At 40.5% G+C, this 23,028-nt stretch overlaps 1 protein-coding gene and 1 pseudogene across 1 annotated transcript in view; both read left to right on the top strand.

The window, feature by feature from the left end:
* SLC9A9 (solute carrier family 9 member A9) overlaps positions 1-23,028 on the top strand; it is a 542,439-nt gene that overhangs the window by 286,645 nt on the left and 232,766 nt on the right. The window lies entirely within an intron of this gene.
* Positions 1-23,028, top strand: part of LOC136122559 (eukaryotic translation initiation factor 4 gamma 2 pseudogene) — a 30,044-nt pseudogene that overhangs the window by 730 nt on the left and 6,286 nt on the right.

The raw sequence follows: 23,028 nt of genomic DNA, 5'->3' as shown, positions 1-23,028 counted from the left end.
ATTGGAAACTGTGTGTATAGACGAGTCTTTCAAAGGATGGGGAGCAAAGAAGTGAGATGATAGCTGGAGGGAAAAGTGAAGCTGAAAGACAAATCGTTTTATTTATTTATTTATATTTTTTTGCGGTACACGGGCCTCTCACCGTTGTGGCCTCTCCCGTTGCGGAACACAGGCTCCGGACGCGCAGGCTCAGTGGCCATGGCTCACGGGCCCAGCCGCTCCGCGGCATGTGGGATCTTCCCGGACCGGGGCACGAACCCGTGTCCCCTGCATCGGCAGGCGGACTCTCAACCACTGCGCCACCAGGGAGGCCCCATTTTATTTTTAAGATGGGAGAAATAACAGTACTTTTGTATGCTGATGGGAATAATACAGAGTAGAAGACGGTGTGTTAGAGGGTTTGCCAATACTTATGAGTGGCAGAGAGAAATTTTTAACTTAGATTTTTTGACTTGTAGTTCAAACTATTTTGCCTTTTACTATTCTTTGATTAGTAAATGGGTTTAGTAGCAATTGGGGGGCTTAGCATCATTTATTCAGTAAACCTTGAGTGGATGGATAGATGAATGAGTGAATGAATGAATGTTTGGCTATCTTTATTATCCTTTCAGCTACTTAGTCATTTATCTTATATTTAATTCTGTCATCTTTGAAAGTCTTTCAGTGCATTTTAATTTTTTTGTTAAAATATAGATCGAGATGGACATAGATGTTTTCGTGCATTTATTTTTGAAAAGCCAGATTCTTTGCCTAGCATTTATCGGCAAACAATGACATCTTCATTACAGCACGTTCTTTCCAGATGCTTATTTTATTTCCATTCCCCCCAGATGATATTTTGAGTGTTTATCACCATTGAATGGAAAAGCAGCAATGCAAATCCAAATTTAAATTTCCAATAATAATAAAAAAAAAGACAATGGGAGCCAAATTAGATGTGCTGTGCATGACTCTGTAAAAAAGAAATTCAAGAAAAAGAACAGGAATGTGGGGAAATCCAGATGATATGGTGAAAAGAACACTTAAGCGAGAGTCCAGAAAGCTAGTTTGCTCATTATCTCTACAACTGATGGTGGGGCCTTGGATAATTAATTTAACACCTGTGAGCTTCAGTTTTCTCATTTGTGAAATGAATGATTGAACTATATGACTGGGTTTTAAGGAGGATGCTGTAAACCTAATAATTCTCTGACTTGACACAGAGCATAAAACACGCATCTGGTTCCCTCTTCCAGACTGGAATGGGCAGGGATCACCTGATTACAGTGCAATGCATAAAGATGAGAGAAGCAGTCAAAGTTTGCCATTGCTCTTGTTGACAAATTGTTGGGCAGACCATTGTGATAAGCTGTCAAATCAAATCCAAGGATGAAGCTGTAGAACATCAAAGTCCTTGATTTATCCTGGGGTGAAAAGTTTCACTGACGGCTGGGTCCTTCTTCCTGGAAAAATTCTCTGTTCCTACCTGAGTGATTGTAATGGGTTCTTCAAACACTGCCTGCTTCCTTGGGGTGGAGAGAACAAAGCTTACATTGCTACCACTCCGTGTCAGGGTCTGACTGAAGGGCTTCCCAGCTTTTCATTTCAAGCATGGACTGAGTGTGAACTAAGCACCACCTAGTTGCATGGCAGGCACCATGCTGGAATCCAGGGAGACAAAGGCAAAAAAAAGGCAACCAGGGGACTGAATTGCTCCCTGGAGGCAAGGTGATTGTGGGTTGGGAGTTTTAGAGAAGGCTATAAAGATAATTAGGAGATTCTCATGCAGATTTCATAGGAAATGAAAACAAAGAGAAAAGAGTATGCAAAAGCAGAAAACTAAGAAGGATCTTGACAAGTCCTAGAGACAAAGGGATAGCGCACTCTGCCTGGGGCTCAGGTTCCCTTGGGGAAGTAGATAGGGGTGGGTTTGGGCTGCTGGTGTAGGTTGTGGAGCAGGAAAGGGAAAGGTGTGGGAGAGGGTTGAGGATTAAAATGGAGAGGTGAGTTCAGGTGGACATTTTAGTGTCTCACTGTGCTACGTTTAGGAGAACTATATTCTTTTTTTTTTTTTTTTTGCGGTACGCGGGCCTCTCACCGTTGTGGCCTCTCCCGTTGCGGAGCACAGGCTCCGGACGCGCAGGCTCAGCGGCCATGGCTCAAGAGCCCAGCCGCTCTGCGGCATGTGGGATCTTCGCGGATGGGGGCACGAACCCGTTTCCCCTGCATCGGCAGGCGGACTCTCAACCACTGCGCCACCAGGGAAGCCCAGGAGAACTATATTCTATAAGGCTCATACTTGCTTAAGGCTTTTAGACATAGAGATGATGATAATAATCAGATTTGTGCCTTACAAAGGTAATGAATGTAGGATCATGAAGGAAACGACATCAACCCATGATATCAATCTCCCTGCTCACCACACTTCCTTCTGATAAATGCTTACATATGTAACGTCTAAATTTATCTTAACCTTCTGTGGCTCTAGGTATACTTTTGTCTTGTCTGAGCTCTTAGGATGTTGTGGTCTATATGAAAAGTTTATGGAAATTTACCATTTAGTTTTGTCTTGAACTTAGGAGCTGCTGAATTAATAAATAAATAAATGAATGAGTGAATGAATTATGACCTTTAACATTCCAAGATAAAAAATAGAGAGGGGAAACAATGTATGCTAATTAATAGTTTTATTTAATTCTGATATGATGCATTAATTTAAATGTAATGATTTGGATGTACAAAGCAAATGTCTAGGGTAATCTTGAGATATTGAAAGAAAGATCAAGTATAATTCCATTGCTTGTTTCCTGCAGTGTGCCTCTGCCTTATTGATTTGCATTACAGTGGTTTTTGATTATGGTTTTGTGCAATTTTTCTCCATCACTTTTAACAAAAGCAAGCTTGTTTCATCCCAGTTACCTGTTCCGAGGCACAGAGTAGAGAGAAAGTCGGGGGCAACAATGCCCCTGTCTCCCTGGCTTCTGAGAAGTAAGATCAAAGATTTCTTCATAAAGCATAGAATTGCCATTTTTAAAAAACTCTAATTACATTTCTTTTGTCAAGATTTCTACCACTTTTCTTCTTCCCTTCATTCAAAGTACGTTTAAAAATACCATCCTAGAAGCGTTGAATTCATAAATGATGGCAAAGTGCTTAAATTTCTCCTTAGCTAAGCTGGTGATTCTTTCCAATGAAACTCATCATATTGTATAAAGGACATTTAGTAGTTCAGCTAATAAATGTTCTCTTTTAAATGCTAATGAGAGTGGAGCTCCCACATAATGGCAAGAACACACTGTACTTTCGGTGCCCAAAAAGAATTATTGTCTGTGAACCCCTAGTTAAGAAGCCGTATGCCACAACCAACTTGGATTATAGTAGGGGCCACAAATGACCCTTAGGCGCCCTCCGTAGTAGGTATCTCCTATATGCCAGGTACTAGGGCCCAGGGAGAAATAAAGCCAAGTAAGACATGAGATGTGCTTTCCCTTGAACATTTTTCATGTAAGTTTTCTTGTCTGATAAAGTTGTAACATAAAGGTACCATAACTTCTCGATTACATTTTAGCTACTCTTTTAACCACACATCTGTGTTTGTTTATCATAGTATATAATTGCAGTTGAGAATTTTAAGTCATAAAATCTAAGAAGTTCAGAGCAAGGTGGGAATATAAAGATAAACTTTTAAACCCAGAATTATGTTGGAGGAAACTGAAGCCCAAGGAAGTTCGATGGCCTGAGGGGTAGAGTCAGTTCTGCAACCCAGGGGCCAACCTGGGCATAGACCAATGCTCAAGGGATATGCCCTGCAAGCTAAAAATACCCAATACCCACCTCCAAAAAGCAACCTTTGGTGTATTACTTATCTATTGCTGTGTAATGAATTACCCTAAAATGTATCAGTTAAAACAACAAACTTGTACTATTTTGTATCGTTTTTGAGGGATCAGAGCCTAGGAGCATCAGCTTAGCTGGGTAGTTCTAGCTCAGGGTCTCACGTGAGGTTGCAGACAAGCTGTTGGCCATGGCTGCAGTATCTGAAGACTCAACTGGGCCTGGAGGATCCACTCCAACATAGCTCACTCACATAGCCATTGGCAGAAAGCCTCAGTTCTCCACCATGTGCCTTCCATAGGGCTGCTTGGGTGTCCTCATGGTTTGAAAGTAACTTTCCCCCAGAGCAAGAGGAAAGCAGCAATGCTCTTTATTAAACTACTCTCTGAAGTCACACACTGTCACTTCTGCCATATTCCGTTCGTTAGAAGCAAGTCGCTAAGACCAGTCCACACTCAGTGGGAGGGGAATTAAGCTCCCCCTCTTGAAAGGAGGAGTTTCAAAGAATTGTGAACACACTTTAAAACTACCATGGAGCCTGATGCCATTTGGGGAAGTGATTTTTTGATTATGGTTTCAATTTCTTATATGATTGAATACTTGGGTTTTCTGCTTCCTCAGTCAACTTTACTTTCCTAGTAAACCATCTATTCTCTCCAGCTTTTCAAAAATTTTAATAACAACAATTGTTGAACACTATTACCTGGCATTATAAATATATATTTCACATAAATTATTCCAATTAAAATTCACCAAAAAATTCAGGAGGTAAATAATAATATTAATCATATTTTACAAGCCTTAGAGAAGTTAAAAAGTTCACCCAAAGGATAGAGTTGTGCACCAAAACCCATTATTATTTTAATGTCTTTTTCATATATTTGATTGTAGACTTTTCCTGTAGACAGTGATGTGTATATATTTTCCCCCTTCTTTAATTTATGAAACTGCATATTATACTGATCATTTTAAGAAATAGCACTTGGATTTGTTTATCTATTCTACTACCATGTTCTCTAATTCATTCCTTTCTCCTTTTATCACTGTCATTTTCTTCCTCTCCTCGGGCTTCGCTTCTTCCTCCCTGTCCCCATTGTAGATGACAATGAACCCAAGTAACCCTGTCCTTGCCGACCAACACTCCTCCCTTTTCTCTTCTTTTCCTTTCTCAGCCTTAACGCTAACCAGAGACGGCCTTGATGGGTAGAACCAGGAATGACTTTTCTTTTTCCACCAAAGTATCGATGCTGTCACATCTCCTATCCTATTCACCTCTTTGTCCTGTGACAGATATTTTATTCCATTTTGCCGCTGTTGTTTTCCTCTTTCTTCAGGATTCATCAGTTCTATATCTGAGTCACCTGCCAGGACTGTCTATCTCTACCCAATAGGCAACATTTTGGGGATCCATATTAATTCACCATGACATTTGCCAACACGATTCAAAGCCTTCTCTTAATTTTTGTCTTATCTTAACCCTAAGAAAGTATACTTACCTCATTCAGCATTTTCTAAAATTTACTTTTTTACTACATTTTCCCCAAAATAATGGCTTTGTATTCTTTACCACTATGTAGAGCTTCAGCCTCTCAGAGAGATGGTCCTCTCGCTCTCTCTTTCTCTCGCCCTTTGTCTCAATTTTTTCTCTCATTTCTTTCACCTTTAGAAAACAAGAACAAAAAATCATTATTAATGCTTAAGTATTAACATATAAATATATATGATCCATGTCCTTCTATGTATGAGTCTGATTCACTGCTTAATGGGAAAAATTTATCTGAATAGGTTTTAAGAGATCAGCTGGCCTGGTCCCCATTTTGATGACATTCAAGACAGATGGTTGCTCATTATTACCTTAAAATTTCTAAGGATGGCAATGACATAACCCCCTCGAATAGCCCATTATAGTTTTATCACCCTGCTTGACAGGTGCAGGTATGAAGGGCTTCAGTCTCATAATGGCATTTTGGGATGATAAATGGAAATTACTGTAATCTTTCTACTCATTTTAATTAAATTTGATTGACGCAGCACAGAAAACATCAAGGCTGAATACATGTACCAGAGCGTGTGTTTGTTAAAGAATCTGCCAAATTTAAGGATGCCATTTCCTTGAAGGTCTTGAAAGATGCAGCAAATGGATTTAATAAAATGTTAAGTCTTTGTGCAATTCCCTCAGAAGAGAAATTGAATTGCTTCTGGAGACACAGCTCAAAAATCCAAAAAATCTCATCAGTGGAGAGATGATACAGAGCTCCAAATTACCTGAAAGGAAAAATCTAATAAATGAGAATAAGACTTTGGTTTTAGGAAAGTCACTTAATGCAATTGTTCTGGGTTGCATCGAGAAAGAACTTGATTGGAGTCAGCAGTGACCGATCTGTTCTTGAGGGAGAAGAGAATGTCCCTTATTATGGACTGCTTTAGCAGTGAACACCCAAATAGCAAACTATTCCTGATGTATTTTTCCATTGGTTCCAAGATGTTAAAAATTATGCTTGAAAACACACTTCTTTTCCCTTTTCGTACTGTGCCTTGTTCCATTCCAATTACATTTTCAAGGAAAAACTAGAGGGGCAAAGATGCCTGATGGAAAGATAAAGGAATTCTTCTGTTGAGAAAGAATGTCTAATCTTTTTTGTCATTATACGTAACTGAATTTATACAACTCTTCTCTTCCCCAGAGATCTGTGAAAATGTGGTCCTTGGGACTCAGATCTGGAAAAAAATGTTATTTTGGGTTTCTAGGACAATGACTTCAGACCTCAGCACTAGTTATCCTCTGACTTGCTTTTCTTGTCTAAAGATGCTGCTCTGATGATAGCACAGGGACCTACAACATAGGGCCGAGGTAGAAGATCTCTTGGCCAACTAGAAACGGACAGGCAGAGAAGGGCTCCAGGTAGCACGTGGGATGAGATGAGAACAAGCTGAGTTTCACTATCATGAGTTCTGACACAGCAGGTTTCTGGAGAGTTACTGTGAAATTCTATGAGCAGCCTCTGGGTTCTTTCCTAGGGTCACAAGGCGAACTATATCTCAACTGTTTATTCCTTCTGCAGGTTTTCCCAATGGTGGTTTGTAGGCTAGTGTGATAATGATCCAATTTTATGACACTGCCTGTACTCAGTTCCAGCATAAATTAATGATTTACACCACCCTCTTAGGGAAAACAGCACCATTCTTCCCCTTCGTGCTAATCTGTTGTTTGGTTTTTGGCTTGCTTTTATAGTACCAAGTGGGGGCAGGTAGTCTACAGGAGTCTTTTGCTTCATCCAAGTTTATTAGAGACAAAAGAGTTTGAAACCATCTAACCTTCCAGGGAAAAGTAGTCTGATTTTAAAGGAACATTTCTGGCTTGTTTGGCCCTACTGAATGTTTCATGTAATGGCTGGACTGTTGCTAGGACTCAGATACACTGGCCTGTGGAATAAAGCACCATTCCTTAAGGGTCTTCCCTATGTTCTGGGCAAAAAAGTACCTTATTAAAGTCTCTAGAATGTTCCCAGGCACTAATACAGGCATCTAGCCCTAGTTCCTGATTTGTCCAAGGTCCAGACAATCCAAGGGAAGGAGCTTGAATTTTATCCCTGATTGGGCTTCAGGCATGTAGTGATATATGTATGAGGAAGGGGTTAATGACAGAAGCCAGATACAGAGAGGAATAACCAAACCCTTAAGTGGGAAATTCCTATAAATGGGAAGGGGTCTTGTACAGCCTGAGGGTCAGCATCTTTTTGTGGGACTTTGTGAGAATGGACGTGGCCCTCCTCACCCACCCACCTGCTGGCCTGCCTATACTCTGAGGACGAGAGCACTAATTGGTAAAATGGGGAGAGGGGGCGGCAGCATTGTGTCCCTGCTGGGAGCCTCCTCTCTTCCCAGAATGCTGGCTGGTAAACTAGAAAGAATTTAAGTGGGTGTCCAAATACCTCTACTAAGGGACCATCTCTAAAAGAACTGGACACAAGGAAATGAAGTTGGAGGGAGAGATAAGTGGCAAAGGCCAGGAGGCAGGTGGAAATAGAGCTTCAGGTGCTGGTGGCAAAAATCACAGGGCCCCCAGGAATGAGGCTGTCCTAGAATTGCAGGCAGCAGGCAGCTGCAGTGCAGGCGGCATGAAGAGCACAGTCAGCAGCTCGGAGTACAGCGAGAGTAGGTGGGTGCAGGTAGCATGGCTGTGGCTGAGCTGAGCAAGCACGTGGGCAGGTGGAGCTGAGACGTGGCAAGTTCCAGACTCTGGTCATATGTGCCACTTCCGCTCCCTCCTCCTGAAAGCCCTCAGAGCAGGCATTCTCAACCCTGGACTCTGTTAGAATGACTGAGGAGCGTTTACAAATCCCAGATGCCTAGGAACTCTGATTTAGTTACTCTGTGGTAGGGCTTGGGCTGCAATATATTTTTTTGAACTCTACCAAAGTGATTTTAATGAGTGACCAAACCTGGGACTCTAGAAAGACACTGGACGGGGAAGGGCTGAGGTTCTGTCATTTGACAGGGGGGATTTTGATCCAGCAGATTGAAGCCAAACTGTCCAGGTGACTTCACGTGGGGTGGGAACTGCACGCCGGTGGGCTTGAGGCCCTTCTCCAACCAGGCTGCGCACTGGAATTACCCAGGAGTCGTGCCCAGTGCCTCCCCCGGGGATTCTGATTTAATTGGCAGGGGGTGGGATGGACCAGGCAGCAGAGCTCTTTAAATCTCCTTGGGTGGCTTTAATGTACAGCAACGCTTGAGAGCCAGTGACTTGGGGGACATTAACATCACTCATGAGGTTCCTCTTTGGGATTCCCATAAACATTCAAGGGAAAAGGAAACTCTGGAAGGGATCTTACATTCTGTGTGAGTAGGTGGAGGTTCAGAGCCATCAGGGTTTAGATGTTTGTACAAATGCCTTTATATTTGCAGTCAGGATGTTTCGGGGACATTACCCAGATAAGTATTTTCACAGTTCTTAGATCTGGGAAGGCAGTCAGACTGACAAGCCGAAGAGAACAATTGACAGACCCCCTCGTAGGGTGAGTTGCTCACCTGTCTGAAGCAGACAAATGGAGGTTTCACTTTAAGATTCACAGATTCACTGTAGTGATCACAGATTGCACAACTGTTGCACTACATAAAAAATGGTCCTTCAACTAGAATGAGCTATTTAGGGGTATTTATTTTCACTACTTTCATCTTTAACTTGGGAGAATGCAGATTTGATTAGTATTTATCGAATATCTAATAGGTGCCAGTCACTGTCTAAGGTGGTTTACTGAAAATTAGTAGATTCAATCTTCATGACAACAACTGGTCAGTTAGGTCTTAAGAGCAGCTATTTTACTGAGGAGGAAACTGGCACACAGAGAGCTAACTCATTTACCTGGGATCATACAACAAATAGACCTGGGTGGGTTTAGGACAGATTCCAAGTTCAGGGTTTTTTTCCCACCTCACCAAGCTGCCTTTCTTCCACCTCTACTTATTATTGACTTAAGAGTATCCCACAGGGGCTTCCCTGGTGGCGCAGTGGTTGAGCATCCGCCTGCCAATGCAGGGAACACGAGTTCGTGCCCCGGTCCGGGAAGATCCCGCATGCCGCGGAGCGGCTGGGCCCGTGAGCCATGGCCGCTGAGCCTGCGCGTCTGGAGCCTGTGCTCCGCAACGGGAGAGGCCACAACAGAGACAGGCCCGCATACCGCAAAAAAAAAAAAAAAAAGTATCCCACAGTTTAACTTTCATTTCCAGTTTTAGTTTCATAGGACAACTTATTTGTGATGAATTTCATGAAATACCTTTGGAAAGTTGCTAAGTATATGATCCATCTGAATCTAGACTTGCCTACAGTATCCCATACTATAGATAATTCTGGGATAGAGAATTTTTTCCACCTAAAATTATTTGAAGCCTCAATAAATAATATCTTTTTAGAGTCAATACTCTTGAGAATGTTGAAATCAAATCTCTAATTTCTTCAGCTAAGGAGGTGGTATTTTTAAATGACAGTGATTCTAATTACTGTACTCTACCATGTATGAATTGAGAGAAAACGTGCCATGTCTATTTCTCAGAACCTGTGGCTAAGGCACACTTTGATAATTTTCAGAACTGTACAAAAGAAAGTTTAATGTTTTCTATATGATGAGGTAGACGTGTAAAGAAGAATCAAACGTGTGTCTAAAGTTATAATCTATGTGCAATTATTGTACATGGTTAAGAATTTTAGATCCCCAACTAGGGATCTAACCCGTGCCCTCTGCATTGGACGTGCGGAGTCTTAACAACTGGACCACCAGGGAAGTCCCAAGAATTTTGGATTGTTTAGCATTCTCAAGAGCTTTCATCTTAGAAAACCTTATTCTATTCACTGAATCCTTCCCCCACAAAAAACACATTTGTGTCATAAGTTATCAGTACTCTGAAAGCTCATATCACCATAAGGAGCATACTCAACTACTTGGAAATAGATAGAAAAAATGCTGTTTCCAAAAGCGTCTATTAGTACTTAATTTCAAGCAATTTACACCATGTTTTTCAGAGTTAAGCAAAAAAAAAAAAAGTAAATGCATTGACAATGTTCAACTGGACATGAAAATAAAACACCCAGGTATCATTGGCAGAAAGTGATAGGATTGAAGCTGACTCCAGGTTCTGCTTCTAACATGAATCTTTTGTTCAGAAACAGTATGTGCTAGTTGATTTTGTGATATAGCAACTTCTATGACAGAACACTAAAGTCTTCTAAGCTGCCTTAAGACTGACTTGCTCCAATCTCTATGTTCGTCAATATCTTCATTTTACTTTGACTTGAATGTATATATTCTATGCCTTCTCAGCACTTTTAAGTGATTCTTTCCTAAGTGTTTTCCTTGGTTGTGATTTATTATGATGATTTAAGTGGTGACCTTCAGGAGTTAAACTTCAGATCTGCTTTTAAAAGAGAGATGATTCCATTTCTATTGTTCATCCGAATATTCTAAGGATTTAATGATTTATGCAATCAAAGCTCCTTTTTCTATCATTTTATAAAAGGCCTCCCTCAACCTAGAAATTCCATTTGAAAAGAGAATGCTTTTTGATTTTAAATTGCAACAGAAGCTTCAGCTTATGCCACAGAACACAAAAGTGACTTTTTTAAGCCTTTTTTTTTTTTAAGTAAAATGTTAGTTGCACCATTAGTTTCCCAATGACTTAAGGGTTGCAGTTCAAAGAAAACCTCATGCCAAACTTATTTATTCCAAATATGTTTTTCTGATCCCACTGTCCAGCATCCCAACTCTTCCACCAGTTTTCAAACGTCAAGCCAAACAACCACTAGGGTTGATAAAGGAACACTTAAATCTACCCTGCTGGTCAGCACAAAAGACTCAGAGGGACGCCAGGACCCCTAGCTCCGCCCTAGGAGTAAATCCGAGCTCTGTGGACCAAAAGAGTCTGGGGTCCCTAAATGAACCCATGATCTTTAACGTGAACAAATGATCCTCCTGCTAAAACATGCCCAGCACCTGCATCCAAAAAACATCGTTGCCTGACCCTGGGGGTGTAGTTCCAGGGTCCTGGGAGAGGTGCCCAAATGCAGTGGGCTCCTGGAGAAATCTGTTACCACAGGAATATTGAGAAATCCAGTTAAGAAATTCACATTTTACGGTCAGTCAACTTCAAAAAGTCACGCTTTCCCTTTCAAACTTTGAACCAGGTGAACAGAGAGATGAATTGATTTGTGGCTCTGCTGTACAGAAGTTACACATCATTTAAAATAATTTTTTAGAATTTATTTTCAAATGTTTAAAAGCACCAATAAATTATTTTTGTGTTTATTGACTTTCAGATTTACTTGATTCTTGAAGCATTATTATCTTTTAATTACTATGAGCTGGTCTTGAGTTTCAGAGTATCATCTGACAACTGATTTAATTTTCAATGTGTAAAATATGGGCTTTCTTCCCACAAACATAACTGTTTTTTTTTTAAGTGAAATCTGGGCAAGATAATTATTACACTCAGTTTTTACCAAATGAAATCTTTAATAAGAAAAGCTTTTTGCTGTAGCTTTGTGAATTGTTCCAACTTGCAATATATAACTCAATTTATTTGTAGATGCTTATGTTAAAAATTTCATTATATTTTAGACAATAGGTTAGGTGGACTAAACCCAGACATTTATTGCTTTACAGGAGAGATCTACACTATTATTTTTTGAAAAATATGCATAATAGCTCTTCACAAATGTTCACCTCATTAAAAAAGAAATGCCATTTCACTTTAGCTACAAAGACCTTTCCTTGACAAAGGGATGTTGGCTACAATGGTCTGTTTGAAATATTTTTCTCTCTCTCTCTCAGATACGTTTTTAAAATACCTCTACCTCAAGATGATTCGAAGATATATGATGTTTAAAGATGTAGGGTTTTTTTCATGGTTATGCATCAGTAACACAACAAAGGTCAGCTTTGCTATGTTTTGCATGTGGTATGCTCGTATATCTGACTTCTACCTGTTTAGCCTCACTTACTGCACCTTCCCAGATTTCAGTGTGTTTGTCCTTTACAAAGCATCCTCTGCTGGGTTAGAGCCATGACTTTTTGAATTATTAACATCTGCACAATGCCTCCCAGAAGCGAGAGAATACAGGTACTGAATTATCCTGTGTGTCTCCAAGTCAGTCTTCACACAATCTTGGCATCTGGGAAGCCGAGAAGGTAGGGCAACTGACACTGGACGTGGGAGACCTGGGCTGTCGGCCTGGGTCTGCTCGTGCACTTGTGGTATCTCCCTACACCAAAGATTCTTTCTTTTACTTTTATTTTGTGTGTGTGTGTGTGGTACATGGACCTCTCACTGTTGTGGCCTCTCCCGTTGTGGAGCACAGGCTCCGGACGCACAGGCCCAGCGACCATGGTTCACGGGCCCAGCCGCCCCGCGGCATGTGGAATCTTCCCGGACTGGGGCACGAACCCGTGTCCCCTGCATCGGCAGGCGGACTCTCAACCACTGTGCCACCAGGGAAGCCCTTTCTTTTACTTCTTACTATTTTTTAACTTACTATGTCATGGGCGATGTTCCAGGCCACGATATAGATATCCTTCATTAAAATGAGGCTTGTGGATATATGTTGAACAACAATTACCTAGATCATTTGGTCTTGTTTTTTCCTACCGTTTCTCATCATCTACACCCACATTTTGTATTTTATAGAGAGTTAAGCTATAAAGAGGAAATGAGAAGGAGCCCAGTGAAGGAAGGTTTGCACAGACTGCCTCTTTTCTAAAGATTTTTCAGACAAGCTTCCCACATGTCATGTCCTCCCTGGTTTACTGCACTTCCAGCTGGAGGACGGACTGTGGACCACTTGTAGTGTGGGTTCTTTCATCCCCTCATCTGAGTCCCAATCCCCAAGGACGAGAAAAGGTGCCCTTACTACTCTTTTGAAGAGAATCAAATAAGTAAAACTCAGCTGAATTCACTGTGGGCTCAGGAGAGTCCAGAGCAGAGCTCTCAGGAAAAGAGGAAGTTTGGGGATTGCAGTTTGCTTTCCTTGCCAAGAGAGCGTTCAAAATCTCAAGAGGTCGGTGAGGCCAGGATACCCAAAAGGAGGCCTGAGGGGGTGAATCAGGTTCATTCATGACTGGGGATAACGATAGCTTCTACTTCACGGCATCAGAATCGGTAACAGAGTTCACCAAATAGCTGTTGACGAATGAGTAGAATTGTGGTGAGGATTAAATAAGTTTTCACACACTCGTTTTTACAGCGTTTGCGGCACTTATATGCACGTTAGGTTAGGTTTTTGGTTATTTTGTTTTCGTTTTGTCTTATTTGTTTTCTGAGTGCTAGAATTAGGACTCGTAATTACATCTTGCAGTGCAAGCTTCTGATCTGTAATAGAATTATCTTATTCCATGAAATCAAATTTAAAATGCTAAAAGAAGCTCAGTTGACATAGGCAAATCATGGATCACGTTATAGAAATCTTTTCAATGAACTTTGGTAGAGCAGCAACCAATCTGAAGCTGGTTAGATCAGAAAACAGGTAGTGGGGAACGCATGTCTTGACAGAGCAGTGAGAGGCCACATCTGCCCTTTAGCTGCCTGATTCTTGGCTCTGTTTGCTGTGTGCTGCAACAGCTATTTGGATAGTGTTTTCAAGACTTTCTGACAGACTTGAGAAAATGCATGGGCGTTTTTCCATCTGGTCAGTGAGGGAAAACCTTGACCAGATAAAATAACTTGGATATTCTACCAACCATGATAATTCACTTGCTTAGCCGCCCCTTCTTGTTTATTGGCCACAAACCTCTCCATTCCTCGAAGGCAGGTATTCCTTCCCTTCTGCTTGCATAGTGTGTGTCACAGACTCAATAAATGCAGGCTGAAATAAACCGTAAAGTTAAACGAGGCTGCAGCTGCCTTCCAGGCTCTAAGAACAGGTGATACTCAGGCTAGACTCTTGGCAAGCACGACCCCACATTTCCCATTCTCACTCCTCCATCCTGGAGTCATGGGGGGTGGCATCCCTTCCTCCCATAATAAATTTAAAACGAAGTAAGGCACTCCTTGGACAGACTTTTCTTTTGAGAAATTAGCTAAAAATACAGCATCAGATATAGCGTCCATTTTTTTTAGGCTTGCATTTTTGAATTCTTCACTTTCTAACATATATCAACTACTTTATACTTTATAAATACTATGCAAATTTATATAAATATCAAATACTTTATATAAATCTCAATCTCTCCATTGAAGCCAGTAACCATTCATAGGTCACAGAGTCCTTGGAATTGAAAGCTACAACTTCTGTCTTCTTCTCTGTTAAAATGTACTTCGAGTTTTCTTAAGAGTTAAAAATCCCTGCTCTAGTGTGTTCAGTTCATCCAATAAATAAAACTATCCAACAAAACAGTGTTGGATCCTTCCAAAATCCACTCACAGATCCTTTTATGGGATGTCATTCCCCAAACAAAACTTCATAATGCCCTTGTTTTATCCAAACCCCTAGAGAGGATTACATATCAAAGACAATTAAAACTTTTTAGTAGAAATGGGGCCAAAATGCTTCAGATGAATAAGAAATCCTCTAGGTCTTTTCCAAAAGCCCATGAACTTGGACTTTTTCTCCCTCCTGTGTTTTTATTAAAAAAACTTTTTAAAGTTTAACTTATGTTTTTCTTAACTATCTCAGTGTTGTGGTTTAGGCCATGGAAGGTTGACTTCCTTCCAGAAAGGCATTTCCCACCCTGAAGTGAGATACTGTGATTGTTGCTCCAGAGCCTTCTGGATCTGAACTTCAACGAGTTAGGTTCCCGCAAGGGTCACCGCACCCTGTTCAGACGCCCTCTCTCCTCCCACCATGGCCCCGGCTCTCTCCTCATCTTTAGGAGGCACATGTTCTCCTTCAGGCTTTTTTTCTTTTCCTCTCGAGTTAATGCTCTTGGTGGCTTTATATTCCCATTGTTTCATCTTGTTGATTTTCCCCACTTATGAATCATGAAGATTAACCAAAGTCAAGATAAAGTCCTGATTTACCACATAGTAAATACTCAAGAAACCTTTGTTGACTTTTATTTCTTTTAAGCGAAAGGGACAAGTTAAAGTAGAGGAGGCACCTTCTTCTCCTTACCCACTCCTAGCCATGTTAGGACTTTTTACTATGTTGGACCACATGGAATGGTGGCTATTTGAGTTTTCAACTACAGAAATGGCGATTTCATATGATTCAACGAACACCGTACTACTAAGCAGCTGGGCATTCTGTTTGCAAAGAGTTCCCACACTCATTACTAGGTGACCAGCCAATGGTCCTGGTTAGCCCAGCACTGAGGGGCTCCCAGGATTGGAGATTTCAGTGCTACAACAGGAAAAGATGCCAGCAAACTGGGACTAGTTGCTCACCCTCGTCGGTATACTACAGTCCAATTCTGCTTTCTGTGATTTCTTATTTCCTAAATGTGTAAAGAAAAAACTGTCCAAATTTATCATAAAAATATAATCGTCAGTAAGATTTACTGAAGACCCACCATGTGCAGACACCTCAGTTAATTTGTTTAATCCTTCCAATAATTCTATGAGGTAGGAGCTCTTCTTATCTCCATTTTACCAGTGGGTGAAAGGAGGCACAGAAAAGCAAAAGTTGCCTGACTGGGGTCACAGAGCTTGCAGTGGTGGAGCAGGGAGCTGAACGCAAAGAATCTGAATCCAAAATTAGTGCTCAAAGGAGAAATACTCACTTCTCCCTTCCTTGGGTGTCCATGGTTTCTGCAAAGTCTGCGGATGAAAGTGGTTTCTGAGGAAAAGGAATGGATACAGTTTTCTCCATCCCTCTCCGGCTTTAGTCTTCTTTTGTTCCCTCCCACTTCCACACCCTGGATATTTACTTTCGTTACAGCCGCTTAGCCTTGGTCATGCTACTGCCTAGCCCCAACCTGGTAGCATTCTCGTCACCTTGTCCCAGGTGCACACGCCCGGCTCTTAACATGAGGTGCCACCCTCTGTCCACTAAGCCTGTCCCTCACCTCTACCTGGACCACCAGTCCCTACAAAACAGTTTCATATGTGGCCCATACCACCCCTTGGCTCTGCTCCCACTACTAAGGGGCAGAGGGGAGGAGGGCTAAGCATCAGGAGATGGGCCTGGTGCTAGATCTCGGAGAGTGTTGAGTCTTAAAAGTCATACTAAGCAGTTTGGCTTTTATTTGACGGACAGTAAGGAGGCAGCTAAAGTTGATGGGCAACGGCAGAAGCACGCTGTGTTTTAGAAAGATAAGTCAGGAGGTGGACTGGGGCAGGGAGCCTCTAGGATTGCTTTCATTACATGAGAGCCGGCAAATTCTGATGCAATAGCACTCAGCGTATACTGTGTGGCACCAAGACAACTAGTCAATTAGATGAAAAAAATCATCCTAATCCAGTTACATCAGCCTGTGATCATGTTCCCTGATTTTCACTCTCCTAAACCGATAGGAAATGCTAACAATGAAAAGACACAAGTTGTCAAGTTTGGTCAAGTGTCAATTAAATACTTTTTGCTGTACTGGATCCTCCTGTGCTCCAATACGTCTAATATGTTTAGTTAAAATGATAGTCTGTTAATCTTATGTTAAGGCGTAGAAAGGAATGACAGAACATATTTCATGCTATCTATGAAAAGTGGTGAAAAGCAAAAATGAAAATGTTAAATCTGTGAAGAGGAAACAGGTCATCACTGTTCTGGGTATATTTGTGGATTCCAAGTAGATTTGCCTAAAACTGCATGGAAGGAGTTTCAGAACTGGAAATGTAAAACCCTACTTTAAAATAAGAAAATATCTCCCCAAATAACCCTGGTCCCTAATATGGGGTAGGTCTGCTTGAGATGAATGCAACAATTGTCCATGTCCACGTCCATAGTTCCGCAAGGGTGCCCAAGCCCTTCACCGCACAGGAAGCTTGATATATATTTCAACACATAAGATAACATATACTTTGCACTGAGACTTCCTTGCTAAGTTCAAGATGCTTACAATGGCTGCCAACTGCTAATATTTCAAAGACTGTCTACATTAATATCTTTCAAAGCCCCAAACCTTGGCAAGGAACAAAAATTGTTTTTGAATCTGCTTCAAGAATTAATATTAGAGAATAGGAGGTTTTCCTCTCAGCAAATTGAAGCTGAATAAATTGTTCTCTGTCTCCTTAGAAATGGAACTGATTGCTGGAGGTGAGCACGGCTGGGAGGGGGCAGCATGCAATGCTGGGGAGGGGCGTGTGTGGGCTCAGAGGGGCCTTTGTTCTCTTAAATTGTTGGCAGATCTGTTTCTTTAAACCCAGTGTAGATGCTAAAATACAGGAAGTAAGTATATTAGCTTGGAGTTACATTAAAGACAGCTGGAACTGCTGGACGATTACTGCCTATTTTCTTTGATTACTGCGTGCCCACAGAGCAGCCTGCTCCCAAGCATTTCTGGGCGGTTGCTCACGTCCTCGCCACTATGACAGGTGAATTGAAACAATCCTGTGTAGACCTGCATTCGGGCTATTCCTTGGAACGAGACAACAAGCCCAAGAGACATTTCCTTGTGGCGCTTCTGACGACTGCTTTGTCACTCCCTGCCCCATACAAGCAGGGATTCTGTGGTTTGATGGTTTGGTGCCATTCCCCCTGTGGACTTAAAAGACCCAGACTTCAAAGCCACCTGCCAAAAGCTTTTGGTAATGGCTTTGACTTTGTTATTTTTTCTATTTATAAAAATAACATAATTCTTGTAGTATACCAGTAAATATAAAACAGAATAATGAGAGTAAAAGAAAATCTTACTGCCTAAAAGCAACCACTGTAACTGCTAATACTTTGGCTTTTTTTTTTTTTTTGCTGCTCTGTGGCAAACGGCTTTTCTTTCAAATCATCACTTCTCTTTGCCTTTTAGAATATCATTATATTCCCAAAGAACCAACACAGTGTCTCCATTCCGGATCAGAACAACTAATATCTAAACTAGTATTTACCCACAATTCCAGGATTTACAAATGTATGCTAAGAATTCATTGCATATTACCTGAACTTGGCATTTTTTTCTGCTAGTATTTCTTAGCTATTTTAATTTAGTCAAGACTAAACTGTGTGTGTACAATTTTGTATCCTGCACCATCTACTTGACAGTTACAAACTAAGCATCTCCCATTAATTTTAAGTCTTCTTTGTTTTGTCATTACTGGCCAAAGAGATGTATCTAGATCCATCTACTTTTCTGCTCTTACAACCTGTGGATTTTTATCATTTCATTCTTTCTTATTTATATATCAGATTAAATCAGATGCCACAACAATTTATTGGCACCATCTAAGTGAAAGGGTATGTTTTAAAGGGATAAAATTGTTCTTCATTATAGACCCAGAAATATGCTCTTAAGGTTGTAATGACGTTTGAATGCTAATTCCTAAAGTAAAAGAAGAAGTGGTTCCCCAAGAGACTCACAGAGCAAAGAGAAGATGGTAGGGAGATGTGAAGGATGAGATCCATATGCTACTTCAGCATTCTAGAGAAAGCATCCACCACTAATCTGACAGAGCCAGGGTCCTTACTTGTCACTTGCTATGTGATCTTAAATATGTCACTCAACAATCTGAGCCACAGAGGCTTCATCTGGGAAATGGGAGAAATAATACTTACCTCATGCAGGGACACTATTTAGCATGTAATCGACGCTTGTTGGAGCTCTGTCCTTACTATGCAAGATGAGGTCTTTTTCATAATGGATTTGTGTGAATTTAAACAATATAAAAATAGACAAATGACATTTTCAAAAGCCTTAAAAATATAAGAACCAGTTCCTTAACTGCATCCTCCTTTAGCTAGCATTTTTTAGAACAGGTAGCCATATTTTGGCTAGGCTGACAATTTCTTTTGACATCTGTATAGCATTCAGTATACTTTGTTCATCTTGGTTGAGTATGGATATAGGTCTCAAGAAATCTAATTCCATTCATTGGTCATAATGACGGGCACCCTGGAAACCCAAACGATTAGTATAGATAGAATTCTAGGGTCTTGTTTCAGAAAATATATGCAAAAACTGATTTTAGTACAGTCAAGCATTTTCGAAGCAACTATATACGTATGAAGAAACAATGTGGCCACCACACATTCTTCCCTGATTATTAAAGCTGATCCGCTTTCTCCTCTTTCTGCACATTCTCCAATCCCATGCCACCCTTGCCTTCAGCTTGACTTTGATACCTGAGACTGTTAGTTGGATGGGGAATCTATTAACCTTGATCCTTCATCTCAGTTCAGCCTCTATCCTTTTCCTCTCCTGTGAGAGCAGGGACTTGGATCTCCTAAGGGACTTCGGTCATCTTCCTCCCCCCTGTGTCTTCAGCCTCTTGATCCCTTCTAGCTATTTCTCCTCAGCACAGGGTTTTTCATCATAGACAACAGATACATTCTTCAATCCACCTCTTTACTTGGTTTCTCTGAGACAGTCAGTCCCCTCCTGGTCTTCCTCCTTCTTTCTGGTCTTCTCTTTTCAGTCTTCCATCTGCTCTGCTAAGGCATCCATTCCCTGGACCACCCAGGGAATTCCCTGGTGGTCCAGTGGTTAGGACCTGGCACTTTCACTGCTGTGGGCCCAGGGTTCCATCCCTGGTCGGGGAGCTAAGATCCCACAAGCCACACAGTGAGGCCAAAAACAGAAGAAAAAAAAAAAGGACCCCCTCAATATCATGTCCTTTCAGCATATCAAAGAAATGTAACATTATTGTTAGATTTCATTGTTTGACTTGGGTAAAGGAGACATCTATATTCAACTCTTTCTTCTTTTTACATAGCTTATGTGGCAGAAGTCAAACTAAATATATGTACCATAAATATTTTGTTTCTTTCTCATTACCTTCTTACCTTAGATATACACAATACACACAATCTTGTCATGATTGTTTGTCTTTCAATGATGAATAATTGAGAATCCCTATGTGCTAGACTTTGAGGGGATTACAGAAAAATATAATGACAACAGTTACCCTTCATTGAGCCCCTCATATTTGCCGGAAGGTTTACATAACAACAATGTTGCACAGTAAGTATTAAATTCTCCAATTCTACATGGAATAATGTTGAGGCTTCAAGTTTTCAACTTCACACAGCTTGCAACCAAAGAGCTGGGATTCAAGCTGTATCTTTATAACCCAACACTTTCTTTTTATGACTCGATGTTAAGTGTAACAGTTCCTAAGAGGTACAAATTATTAGGAGGGGTGATTACTGGGGTTAGCTTTGATAAAATTAATTATACGGGTTTTTAAAATTTATTCATTTGTTTTTCTAAAAATTAACAAAAATATGAAGTTCTTCAAATTTGAGTTTTGTGAAAAGTAAAAATAAGTCACTCCTATCCACATTTTTCATTTTAATTTAGATATCAGTTTTTTCTTACCTTATGAAATTGTGCGTTTTGGAAGCAAAGATAAGCATTATATTAAAATACATTCAGAAAAGTTAAATGCTGGCCTTTCGCTGGTCACGCCTAAGAGCTGTAGAGTAGGAATTTTTACATGATTCAGGATGTGTTGAAGCTGTGTCTCCCTGACAGTTCATTAATTATTGACATTTTCTCTTTTTCTCTCCATGGAATTCTGGGACTGGAAGAGACCCTGTTATGTAGCCCCCATATGAAAATAAGCAATGACCTGAGAACCAAATGAAATCTGGGCAGGCCCAATGAGAATCAGGTGTGGGTAACGAGAGGCAGGCAGTTGGCCTGATGAGAAACTTTACAGATCCTGTTTCTTTCTATGACCTTTTTTCTATTTTTCAGGATAATCTTTTAGGTTGTGTTTTTACTGAATTTTTAAGCATATTTTCACTTATGCTTTCTTATATTCTTATAAGTTTCTAATATAGTGAATATAATGGCATGAAGTGGCAAGGTTGTGCCACCGTGTAGGTAAATATCCAGGGCAGTGTTAAAGTAGCACAGGGAAATCCTTGTTAGATCTGGTTGTTTCTATGCCACCCTGGTGCCCAGTCTTTTCTGACCTTGGAAGCTGGTTATAATTGGAGGGAATACTAGATGCTTCAGGTCTTTCTTCTAGGTCAGGAAAGGCAAGAAAGGATGATATATGAAGACTCAGATGAACTGACAATATGATGTAGAGGAGGAGTTTTATGGCTGTTTCCAAAATCAATGGAAAAGAAAGCTGGGACCAATTAAATACCTGTCATGGGCATACAAGGGAGAACTTGTGGTGCACATACTAGGTTTTGACCATTCCTATGTAACAAGACTGTAAATTTCTCTATCCAACTATTATTTCCTTGAAAATAAGAATTACGTTTTATTTCTTATTGTATCCCCAGTGACTAGCACATCTTTAACATAAGGCAAACAGTCAACCAATATTTGGAAATAAATGGGAATTGAATTAAGAGGATACAAATAATGATTTTAAACTATTTTCAAGTCTAATTTCTGGGCTAGACTTGTCTCCTAAATAGTTCTTACATGTGAGCTACTATATCTACAATATCTCAGAAAACATTGGTGGGTTCTAGGTGGGGAAAGATGTATCCCCTGAGAAATTTAGACTTCAGGCTTGACCTTATGAGAGTTTATGGTTTAAATTTCTACTGCCTATGATATCCACAATACCCAAACTTAAAATATAAATTAAAATGTGGTCCAGGTTGGAAATATGTGTGGAACAACTGGCAAAAACAAAGCATCTTTGGCAAGCCACATTCTAGACAAAGGCCACAAAGATGTCACCAAAAAAAAAAAAAAAAAATTTACTTTATTTTCTCATTTTTGCTTCCATCTTTTTTTTTTGCGGTATGTGGGCCTCTCACTGTTGTGGCCTCTCCCGTTGTGGAACACAGGCTCCGGACGCGCAGGCTCAGCGGCCATGGCTCACGGGCCCAGCCGCTCCACGGCATGTGGGATCTTCCCGGACCGGGGCACGAACCTGTGTCCCCTATCGGCAGGTGGACTCTCAACCACTGCGCCACCAGGGAAGCCCCAAAGTAAATTAGTAAAATGAGGCACAAACAGATCAAAGCATTTTAAATTTAAGTTATTGAAAGGGCGTACTAACAGAAATTCACTTTACATAAGATATGTATGTTATAATAGAATGCATAACTTCCAACCCAGTGGGAAATAAAGAAGGAAAAAAGTCAATCAATACAAAAGCAGGCAGGAAATGGGAACAACAGCAACAAAACCCCCAAAGCATAGAAAAGTCAGAGTAATTTGAAAGGAGACAGTAGAAATAAAATCAAATACATTAATAGTGACCAAAACTGTAAATGGACTAAACTCATGAGTTAAAAGGAAGGGACTGTCAGATTTAACTTAAAAATTTTTTAATTGAAGTATTATAGTATACATAGGATAAATACATATAAGTGCACAGCTTGCTGAATTTTTGTGAACTGAGCTCAACTGTGTAAAGAGCACCCAGGTCAAGAAGCATTATCAGTACCTCAAAAGCCTCTCTAATGCCCCTTACAGTCACCTCCCTGCTCTTCCCCAAAAGAGTAACCACTATCTTGACTCTAACAGCATAGATTAATTTTTCCTTTTATTTCAGAAGACTTCTAAAGTACAAAAAATAAATAAAGGAAAAGTTCGATCTATTTGACTTCACTAAAATAAAGAACATTTGTTCATCAAAAGACATCATAAAAACAGGAGAAAGGCTAGTGATAAACAAGAGGAAATATTTGCAATTTGACATATAACTACCAAAGGATCATATATTCCA

The sequence above is a fragment of the Phocoena phocoena genome, chromosome 4 (assembly GCF_963924675.1).
Source record: "Phocoena phocoena chromosome 4, mPhoPho1.1, whole genome shotgun sequence".
NCBI classification, from domain to species: domain Eukaryota; kingdom Metazoa; phylum Chordata; class Mammalia; order Artiodactyla; family Phocoenidae; genus Phocoena; species Phocoena phocoena.
This window is presented reverse-complemented; position numbering and strand designations above follow the sequence as displayed.